The following is a 12,128-nucleotide window of genomic DNA, read 5'->3' on the forward strand; positions in this document are numbered from 1 at the left end:
CGGTATGTAAGACTGAATCATTTTGAATATTAGATAATTGGAAACAAATTTAAAGGAGTTATGACAAGAGGAAGATTGGCAAATGAAGAGGTATGTCTTATTTCTCAAATTGAACCATCATCTATCAATGAGGCATGTGAAGATAAATTTTGGATTAAAGCTATGGAAGAAGAACTAGGACAAATTGAGAAAAATAATACTTGGACATTAGTTCCCCGCCCTAAAGATAAAAATGTAATTGGAACCAAATGGGTATTTAAGAACAAACTTAATGAATATGGAAAGGTTGTCAGAAATAAAGCAAGACTAGTGTGTAAGGGATATTCTCAGAAAGAAGGAGTTGATTACAATGAAACCTTTGCACCGGTAGCCAGAATTGAGGCAGTTAGATTATTCTTGGCTTTTGCAGCTCACAAGGATTACAAAGTTTATCAAATGGATATTAAATGTGCATTTTTGAATGGAGATCTTGAAGAGGAAGTTTATATTGAACAATCTGATGGATTTTCTTTTACAGATGACAATGATATGGTTTGCAAGTTAAGAAAAGCTCTGTATGGATTGAAACAAGCCCCAAGAGCTTGGTATGCAAGATTGGATAAGTATCTTTTAAAGATTGGTTTTACTAAAGGAAATGCAGATAACAATTTATATTATAAAGTAACTAATGATGACATCTTGATTATTGAAGTATTTTTTGATGATATAATCTTCGGAGGAGAAGATGGATTATGTAAAGAATTTTCTCTTGAAATGCAGCAAGAATTTGAAATGTCTATGATTGGAGAAATAAAATTCTTTTTAGGATTACAGATTTTACAGACTGATAAAGGTATATTTTTTAGTCAATCCAAGTACTTAAAAGAACTACTAAAGAAATTTGGGATGGAGAACTCTAAACCGGTAAGCACACCTATGACTACAAATGACAAATTATCTCAAAGGGATGAATCTACACCTATTAATCCAACTAGATACAAATCTATGATAGGAGGTTTACTGTATTTGACACAAACCAGGCCTGATATTATGAATGCAATATGTATTGTTTCTAGATTTCAAAGTAATCCTAGGGAAAATCATGAATCAGCAGTGAAAAGGATTTTCCGGTACTTACAAGGCATAGCAAATCTTGGATTATGGTATCCTAGAGATGAAAATTTTGATCTATGTGGGGTGAACTCACAATAATGGTTCCCACTTTTTTGCCACTTTTTACAGTGAGATGAACAATTTTAAAATAATCTTCAACTTCTAACAACTATAACTTTTAAACTATTAAGAATTTGAAGATGATGTAAATTAGTGATTTGTAGAATTTTGACTGTAGATTCTATATATATTTTTTTCAAATTTTTTTGAAGGATTTTTAAAAAAAATTTCCATCTCCTTCGAAAAGTAGTTTTTTACAACAAACTACATTTTTTAAGAGTGATGTGCCTCCCAAAACGCATAACTTTTTTTCTATAAATGATAAAAACTCAATTCTTTCAAATTTTGGTTTGTAACATCAATATCCAAGGCTTGCAGTTAGTTTGATAGTGATATGTTCAATATTTTTCATTTTATTAAGTTTTGAAGTCTGACTAGTCATAATTCAAACATAGGTTTACGTTTGAACACATAACTTATTCTATATATATCAAAATTCAATTTTATTTTTTTTGTTAGAAAGAAGACATCAATACCCAGGGCTCAGATATTTTTCAGAATTTTTTTGAATTAGTTTCCTATTTTTCCCAATGCATTGAACAGAGAAGTTCATGTTCGGTGAAAATCCTATATTTGGTAAAATTAAAAAAACAAGTTCATAATAAACTCAATATGTAATAAAATTATATTCATTGGAAATCTTGCTTCGAGGACTATAATACTACATTTTGGGTTGTCAAGATAATTCCATTTGAGCCTTCAACCAGAGGTTTCAAGGCCAAAAATCTGCAAAAAAATGTAGAAATCTTCAGAGAAGTGTTAAAAAAGGGGTTCGAATGAAGGGGGGTTCGAGCGAACCCCCCTTTTTTAGGGGGGTTCGAATGAAGGGGGGTTCGATCGAACCCCCGCGCTATAATTGAAAAATGACATAAATGGGCATTAAAGGTGCTTTGCTCGAAAGATGGGGTTCAAGCGAAGTGGGGTCTTCGCTTGAACCCCAAAGGGTATTCCGTTCGAACACCCCACTTCACTCGAAATTTTCCACTTTCGCCAATTTCCTTCATTGGCAAAAGTGGGAACCAGCATTGTGAGTTCACCCTATGTATACACAGATGCAAATTGGGCAGGAGATGTGGATGATAGAAAAAGCACCACTAGAGGAGCATTCTTTCTTGGAAAAAGATTAGTTTCTTGGTTGAGTAAGAAACAGAGTTGTACATCTTTATCAACAACAGAATTAGAATATGTTGCAGCAACAACAAACTGTACACAGGTACTTTGGCTTAAGCAAATGTCGAAAGACATAAAGGTAAAATGCAAGGAACCTATTAATATATACTGTGATAACACTGCAGCAACCGATATATCTAAAAATCTGGTATTACATTCTAAAACAAAACATGTTTCTATCAAACTAAATTTTCTAAGGGAAAAAGTTGAAGAAAAAGAGATAAAACTGGTTTATGTGAATACTAAAGAACAACTTGCAGATATTTTCACAAAACCTTTGCCTAAGGAGACTTTTGAGTATCTCAGAGATCAGCTTGGAGTCATACCACCACTGGTAGACTTAGACAGTTGATGATTGTCATCAACTGGCAAAATTAAATGGACAAATCTTTTATTCCGGTATTTGATGAGGAAGCTACTTCTCAAGGGGAGTAGTTGGTATATTGAATTGGTTGGTATTTTGTATGAACTTGACTTTTGTGACTTTGGAATTTGATGTCAAAAGGGGAGAGATATCTATGGAAAAAAATACTATCCTTTTGGTAAGAAAAAGAGATTTTAGGAATTGGTATGAGAGATTGGTATTGTTACTCCCAAGGGGAGAAATGGAGATTGTTGGTTTTTGCATTTGGCATTTCTGTTTTGGCACTTTGATGGTTTTTCCATCTTGTGTTGCCATCAATGCCAAAGGGGGAGATTGTTGGTATTTTGGTATGGTTTTGTCATTGATATCAACACCTATTGAATACACCTACTTTGGAGATCCAACAACATTCACCGGCAAGCAGTAAACTGTGCAATAGTTACTGATATATGGTTCACCGGCAGGATATATTGTTCACCGGTACCTAGAATGATATGGAAGACACTTGGTAATGTCAAAGACATCATGTGGACACTTTATTTTGAAGTAATAATCATTGGTATATTCATATTTGCATATTTGCTTTTACCGACAAATAGGTCCAGGTTATCTAAGGTTACACCGATAGGTTTATCTTTTCCAGATTAGCATGGCATGCTATGGAGATGATTTATTATTGTTGTAAATGCATTAAGTCGACATGTTTAATTGGTTATTGCATCGGATATTATATTATTTGTAAAATATTTTTATTGTAATATCTTGTAGAGCCGACCTACTAAAATTGGTCTTAGGGTATGGTATAAATGTAAGATCTTATTTGTAAGATCAAGTGTGGAATGCGAAAAAGAATTGTGTGAAGGTATATGCGAGATCAAGTAGAGGTATACACGAAGACATCATTTGAAGGTGAAGTTAGGTTTTTGTAGAAGCATATCAGCATTACACTAGTACTGAATCCAACATATGAAGATGCTATTTTGTGCAGTACATTCTTATTGGATTTAACCATCCAACTGTAGTTAGTGTGACTCCCATTTGTGATTAAGCAGTGAGCTCTAGGCTGTTGGCCTTTGTGCATGTGCAGACCCCTTTTGTATACTTACTATCTGCAGTAGTATCATCTGATTTTGGATAAGGTTTCCCATCGTGGCTTTTCCCCTTACAGGGTTTCCACGTACAAATATTGGTGTCATGTGTTGTGAATGACTTTAAGTTTTTGTTTCATGCATTAATCCTTATCGATATAACAATTTACTGTTAACACTGTCTACCGGCATACTTAACTGGTTTATCAACATTAAGCATTAAGTGGTTAATTAGTTTTGGTTTGAATTTATTAGACAACTGATTCACCCCCCCTCTCAGTTGTCTCTGGGACCTAACAACCTACATATCTCAAATTGACTTGAATTCAACATGATTTAAACTATCCTAATTTAAATAATAAATATTCCATTTAACTGGTTTAAACTGGTCAAACCGAGCCCCTTCATGAGTCGGGCCTCGAGTGAGCCTGACTAAAAAAAAAAATTGTTTTTGTGCAATTGAACCTAGAGAAATGCTCTAGAACACTGAGTGGATGCATCTGGGCATGAAAATTTGAGCCAATGCTCATTAATTCTAACATTTTTGCAGCTCTGAGATTCGGTCAAAAACACCTAAGTAGCCTCCAGAACTGGCTTTAAAAACTAACCAAAACACTTGACTAGGGCTTACAGATTGGCACACTGGAAGAGTGTAATATAAAGAATCCAGGCCATTAGATGGATCATCATTACGATATCTGAGGAAAATTTTATTGACCTTCAAATTTTCTTACTCGGAGAATCTGGAAAATGTTGCTTTTGAACCTTGAAAAAATCCGTTTGTAATGGGCCTCAAAAAATGATCAAACGATGAGCTAGGAAGCTACAAACAGGGAATATGGTAGACACTTTTACAGGGAATCACAAGGTGTAACCGGTTTAAATTGCAGGTCAACTAGGTGTGAAATAAAAATTCACAAAGTGGGTTCCAAACTGTTGTTTGACACTGTCCAGATTTCAAAACTAAACTTTTTGCAAATGGAATCAACTTGGGAAACTTGTCAAATGGATTCATGGGGCTTTGCCAACCATAATGGGGATTTTAAAAATAGCAAAAAATCATGAGAAAATGTCTGTTTGGCTTGATAATCAACTGGCACAAAGATATAATGCCTAAAAGAGGGCCCCTCAAAAAAGGTAAACTATTGCAAATAACCACCCTAACTTCTGGACCTCCAAAGGAGACTTCACAAACTCATCAAATCTTGTCCAAGGAAGCTGCAAATGGAATCATAACATCTCTATAAGATGTTGAACACTCTCCTAAGAGGATTTTGCATGAAACTTCATTTGTGCAAAAATGTGAGCTCACAAATTGAGCTATTAAGGCCTGTTCTAAAAGGCGACTTGAATGTAATTAACAAAGTTTTGACCCTGGGTCCTCAAAATTTGGAGGTCTCAATAGGTATTTCCTTAAGTGAAGATGTTGAAACCATGTCCTATGCGTTGTTCCACAGGGCAGAGATGGTGTTTCACAATCTCCTTCATGTATACCCCATCTGCCCATAGAGTAGACGTTGATTCAGCGATCAACGTTTGCGTAGGTGTTTCCACATTTGCGAATGCAGGGATCGTATCTGCAGATGACGATTCTTGGGTGCAGGCGTCAATTTGATGATCAATGTTTGTGCCTCAGTAGGTTTTGCCCCCCATTGATTACCCTAATTAATGCTAGCCTACTCAAATCATTAAGTTAAGACTAGGGTACGTACCGGTGGGCCATACTTGGTTGGTCTCTGGTAGCGACAGACCCTCTCAGTGTGATGCTCGTGGCGTGGAATGTGTGCCATGGTCTCCTTTGCTTCGATTGCCTTGGGCTCCATAAATTGTGTGTGTGATAATGACCCCTCCTTGGGCCCCATGTGGCTTATATGGACCCTTCCAACTCCTCCTTCTTTCTATGTCTCTCATCTTTCCTCTCGTTTTCTTCTATTTTCGAGAATTTTCCCCCAAAAAATTAAATTTTTCAATTAAATTATCGAGGGGGCATATACCACCCACATCCTCACACTAGGGCATCTTTCTTTGTCTTTAACCCACCACCAATTTTGCCATTGTGTAAAAGAGGGGTAAAATGTAGACGTCTAAAATTAATTAAATTAATATTTAATTAGTTTTAATCCTTTCTACATAATTAATTTATTTAGTTATGTCTATCCCATTCTTCTTAAAATTAATTAAATCAAATTTAATTAATTTTATCATTATAGTCCAATAATTAATTTATCAACAAATTAATTATTTCCACATTCTTCTAAAGTCACCCAACCACTATTTCTTCTAAATTCCTATTAGTTAATTAATTTTAATTAATTAACCTGACTGTGTGATTCCTACAAATCACTTTTTCTAATCCTCATCTAGCCTAATTAATTCTTCTTTAATCATGTTTAACATTATCCCTCAATTTTATATTCTCTCTCCTCATGTCACATCCTCCTAACTTTCCCACTTGCACTCTACCCTCATTAATCCATCTAATCACTCCTCCTAATCATTTGCACATCCCTAATCACCTTGATTAGGGATGAGTCAACTCCTTGCCATAAATGGCTTTTCCATCTTACCCTCCAAACCTTAAATGCACCAACTTTGGTCATGTCAAAGGATTTCAAATCCTTTGCACATTCACATGCCCTCTTTTTCCAAGGAAATTTTAATTCCTTTATCCTTTTATTCTTCCCACACAATCTATTATTTAGGAATTTTTAATTCCTTTGTCCTCCCCCAAGGAATTTTTAATTTCTTTTAAATCTTCCAATGTACATGGGGATCTCTTCCCCATGTACTTGAGGAGTGTGGAGACAAGAAATGCCTTTATGGAAAATATCTTGAATCTCACACCTTGTCCTCTCAATCCTCTCCCATTTTATTTCAATCTCAACTCTTCATTCCAAATCAATCTTGACCGTCCTCCAATCTATAAATCAGAGTCTCCAACCCTCATTTCCATATCCATAATCCAAGTAATCTTATGTTGTTAGTTTGAGAGATCAAATCATCCATTGCACCCATATTATGCCCATTTTATGCTACATTTAGCCAAATTAATCCACGTGCATCCCATTCTCACTTATTCTCTTGTTATGTAGTGGAGAGCAATCTACATCCCATCATCTAAAAGAGTAAATTTCATCAAGTGGAGTATTTGGGCGCATCCACATGATCACTTAGCTCAATTGGAGGAGAAAGGAAAAGGAATAAAGGTTTTATTTGCATGCTTTTATGATTTCTTTGTATTTCATGTTTATTTTATGCAATTGACCCTAACACCATTTTCTTGTGTTCGGTTAGGTATAAAAGAAAGCCTAACCCCCTAATTTGGTAACCTCTCAATATCTCTCAAATTGGAATTTAATTACACTTTTGCAAATTCAAGTGAGAAAGCAATCAAACATCTTCAAGGTAGTGAAGGAGAGGTCAAATTTCAGATTTCAAGCATTCATTATGACATCCATGATCAAGACTTTATGAAAACATCTTACATGACACTATCAACCTTGGCATGAATAATTCAATACAAGATTCATCAAGGTATCAAGTTGTAATTCAAGCATGTTTCAAATTTATATCTAGCCTTATCCTCAAAATATAAGCTTTTACTTTAGTATTTTCCTTACATTTTAATTCAATTAAAGAGTTAATTCCAAATCCAGGGTTTGAGCTTAGTCGAACCCCCATCAACAATAATATTTTCCTTCTTTTTATGTGTAGGTGATAGATCCAAGAGCCATGAATAGAGATTCCAGTAAAGGAGAGGATGACGATTATATTTGACTTTTGCAGAGGACAAAATCAAAGGACCGAGGAAAAAAATTGCCATGGTCTTGGGAATTTTTGAAGAGTTTTTTTAGGAACAAATTTTGTGTGAAATCTTGATTTCTAAAGATTCTAGTCTATCCAAATTTGACATTAGGGACCTAGACACAAATTACCACATGGTCTTGCACTTTCAAGCCAAAATTGCTATAACAAGTGCTCTTTTGTTTCTTCCACAATAACTTAGCTCCTTGTTTGCATTCTATGTCTGTAGCTTGTTGTTTCTATTGTTTCATGTCAATTATTCATCATTAACCCCAAATCTTGCATTAAAATAACATTCAAATCAATTTAAAATCAACAAAAAGGAAGAAGAACTAGATCTGAATTCAATCCTCTTGCATTGGATCAATTGAGTTCTCCCTTCCTTCAATGCAATGGTTGAAAAGTTAGGTTATTTTGTAGTTTACAAGGCTTAACTTGTGAATGCCCCTACTCCATTTTCATCCATTACATTATGGTGAACTTAATATTGTACATGCATTAATTCCTATTTTTATTCTCACATCTGATTTGTATGTATTTAATCAAATCATATTTGCATTCACATATCATATATGCACTTAATTTACATAAATTTAGAGGTTTCAATTCACAAAAACCCTAATTTATTTTAATCAAATTGACTTTTGGGTTGCATAATTTATTATTTATATGCTTATATTTGATTGTTATGGCATGTTATTTTTAGATTTAGAATTATTTAGTTATCACATCTCTCATTCCTTTAGAGTGTGTATTTGGTTGGTCAATCATTTTGCAAAGAAATTGCATTGTTTAACCACACATATAGCTTGCATTATCAAAACTATTGTGATTTCAAATATTTGCATTCAAAATATCCTTCTTAGTGCATGAGTTATGTTACCCTTTCACCTGCATCCAACATCCTAGTGAGAAGTTATAGACTTATCCCAGAGTTTAAATACTAAGGGGTGTGAGCCTATGTTTAATAACCTATTCCATGAGAATTCAAGTGAAACCTTGTTATCAAAAATAGCCAAGAACAAGAGCACAATGAATATCACAACAAGAGAGACAAATTATTGACAGGAGGAGGAAACAGTGGGTGACACCGACGGGAGCAAGAAACCAGTGCTGCAAAAAAAAAATAGGGGTGCACGAACGAAAAGGTACCCTGCAGTGGCAGGGAATAGTATCGGGGGGAGGTGGTCACGGGACCCCCCCAACAATAAAAATATTAAAATTTTTTAATTTAAAAAGAAAAACTTTTACAATGTCAAAAATAAAATCCGTGAATTAGAAAATATTAAAGTTTTAAAAATAAATTCATAGAAAATATTTTTTAATATATTTTTTTACAAAATCTGTACTGTACGCCTAAATGGACAAAATTTTTCCTCAAAAGTCCAAAATCTGATTTTTTCACCAAATATAAGCAAATTTATACTCAAAATTCATTAAAATGCCCCCCTGGACTCAATGGTGAGGTCAAAATTGCCATAGGATGCCCCCAATTTTTTTAGCTACCTATATCCGAAAATGAATTACTCCAAAATGTCTCCGAATAAACTACTCAATGAAGCCCCAATGACTCTAATACCATATAAGAATTTGTCAAAAATAGCCAAGATCAAGAGAAATATGAATAGCACAACGAGAGAAAAAGTATTGTTAAGAATAAACTATATTTTAATCAAGATGCAAAATAAGATCAAGTGGATCATTAAAAATTACATATAATGTAGATGAGCCTGCTTATAAAGGCAATACCATATGGATATGGGAGCACACGAACATGACATGTAGCTCAATGGGATACAAGGGTAGGTGAGGGTAGGTAGGAGAAATAATAAAGTATTCCACAAGAGGTGGATCACCCACCAAAGGTGGAATGTAACAAGGTACCACAAAAGATGGAATTTCTCCTATATGCATCATCCTTGTGTGCACACTTCCCTAAGTGTCTCATATCCAAACTACTATGAAATGCATTACCCTAAATCAACATAAGTAAAGTGTAATTATGAGACATAATTTACCCCAACAAACCTCAATCCCTAGGTACACAAAACATACCTAACATTATGGAGAATAATTCCCCTCATACTTCTCATGATGAGGATGACTCACTAACTAGGGTTACTAGTGGCCAATTGGAGAAGCTTGAAAATAAGTTGGAGATTCTTCATCGATCCTTTGCCTTCTCATTCTACTAATGTGCTTGAGTCTAAAAAACTTAGCTTTACTTATAATGATTTAGGCATGGAATCTAACAATGTTGTCAACCTTATTGAAAAATCCAAACCAAAACTTGAACCTTGCATCACCTTTGACTCTAAGGAGACTATTAAGGCACTTGATGGACCATTATGTATTACTATGAAGATTAAAGGAAATCTCTCACATGGAGTGTTCATTGATCCAACATGTATGGTGAATGTTATTACTAAAGAACATCTCTTTACTCAACAATTTCATCAAGAAACATATGAAACATATGATGTTATGATCAAGGTGCATGATGATTTCACTTGTCCTACTATAGGTTCTATCACTCTTCTAGTTGAAGTTGGTACTAAGTGCTTAGATGTTGCCATTCATATCTTCCTTACCTCTAATTAATTTCATGTGAATTTAGGGCTCTCTTCCATGAAATATATCCCTTCTACCATCCATAAGTGTTTTAAGTTCCCTCATAATGGGCAAATTATCATGATAAATCATAGCCTTTAACAACTCATATAAAGATGTGGAAATTCCATATTTGATTACTTTTGGCCTAAACAACCTGAACCTTTACAACCTCAAAATTATGCTCTTTTCTTATATTTTAAAAAATGGAAAAGAGAGATGATATCATCCTCGAGTATTACCTAAATATCCTTCACCTATGGAAATTCCTCCTCCTTATCCTAGACAAGGATTTCTTCCTACTCCTATTCCTCCCCTATATGTTGTAGTTCCACCCTTGTATCATATAAAGAAAAATGCATAGCATCTTTTATCTCTCAGCCTAGTGAGGTTTCTTTTGTTCCCCCCCCTACAAGGGAAGAAAAGAAACCTATGATTATTGATACCCAACCTTTGCAAGTTTTGAGTAAAACTAAGAGAAATCGATGTGCATGAGAATACCAATATAGATGATGTTCCAAGGCTCATGAGATTTCTTCCCAAATCATTTCCTCCTGAAAGACACCAAATGCTGACTTGGTCCCATTTGTCTAGCCTTTGCTTGACCCTAGGGAGGAATTTCAACTCAATTCACCACATCAAAAAGTAAAAATGTCTATGCAAAATGATGGTTTATTCCTTTATGTGTGAAAGATCCCATTGTGCTTAATTTATATGATGATATGGACGATGATAATAATGTTGTTCATGCTAGCAATATTGATCCTAATGATTATGATAATATGTATGAGGTTATTAAGATTAATCATGAATTTTCTTCAAGATTTTCAAAAGCATTAATCGTAGCTCCTAACAACAAACAAAGTGACTCATCATCAGAGTATGGTCCTTGTTTGGAACTCATTGTATCTCTATTTACTATGTGTGTTGTTTCTCCTCTTGCATCTTGTCCACCATCCATATGTGATGTTAGGAAATATTGAGAGGTGGATGATTTGCTTGACTAGCTTCATTTGTGTTGTAGATTCTTATGTGAGTTTTCGTGTAAGTAATGTGTTGCTTGGCATGTCTTTATGTTATGTTAGGTTTTCTTTGGATAACACTTGTTACTCCGTTGGTGCAAGGTAATAAAGAGGTCGAATCTATTGTGACATTCCTCTATTTGTATCTCAATTATTCTATATGTCGTATCAATGTTATGTCGTACATGTTCTATTGTTAGTAAATTTGCTTTTGTGTTGTTTAATTTGGGATGATGCAAAGCATTGAGATCTCTTTTTTCTCTCTGCCATTTTGAATCAAAAAGACTTTTGTTTGTTCATCTTATGTACTCTTCTTCCATTGTGCTCACAGTTCCACTACCTTTGGGGGATGAGGTCAATTCAATGCAATTATACTTGATATACATGATTTATCAAAGGTGCATACTAACCCTAGTTAGTGGATCCCTTATGTGATTTCTCATTATTTTTTGTGACCATTGCCCTTGATTTTCCCTTGCTTGGGGGCATATCATTATGGCAATGTGCTTTTCAATTAGATGCATGCATACTACCTTAAAAAAATTGCTCTTTTTGAGGCATATGAAATTAATTTAACATGGGGGCATACTCTCTACTCATTGTTACACTTTGTGCACACACCGTGAGACTTAGTTTGTACACTTTTGATCATACACCATGACATGTTTGGTACATGCTGCCATGCCCAATTTATAGTCAATTATTCAAATTACTTTGCAAACTAAGTATTTTTTCTTTGAGATCTTTTGTACCGATTTTTCAATTCAAAATTTTCCTTCTCAACATGACTCATAATAAGAATAAGCCATACTAGGCTAGCATAGTCATGCTTTCTTTTCTCTTCATGTGTTGCTCCTT

The sequence above is a fragment of the Cryptomeria japonica genome, chromosome 1, assembly GCF_030272615.1.
Source record: "Cryptomeria japonica chromosome 1, Sugi_1.0, whole genome shotgun sequence".
In the NCBI taxonomy this organism is placed as follows: domain Eukaryota; kingdom Viridiplantae; phylum Streptophyta; class Pinopsida; order Cupressales; family Cupressaceae; genus Cryptomeria; species Cryptomeria japonica.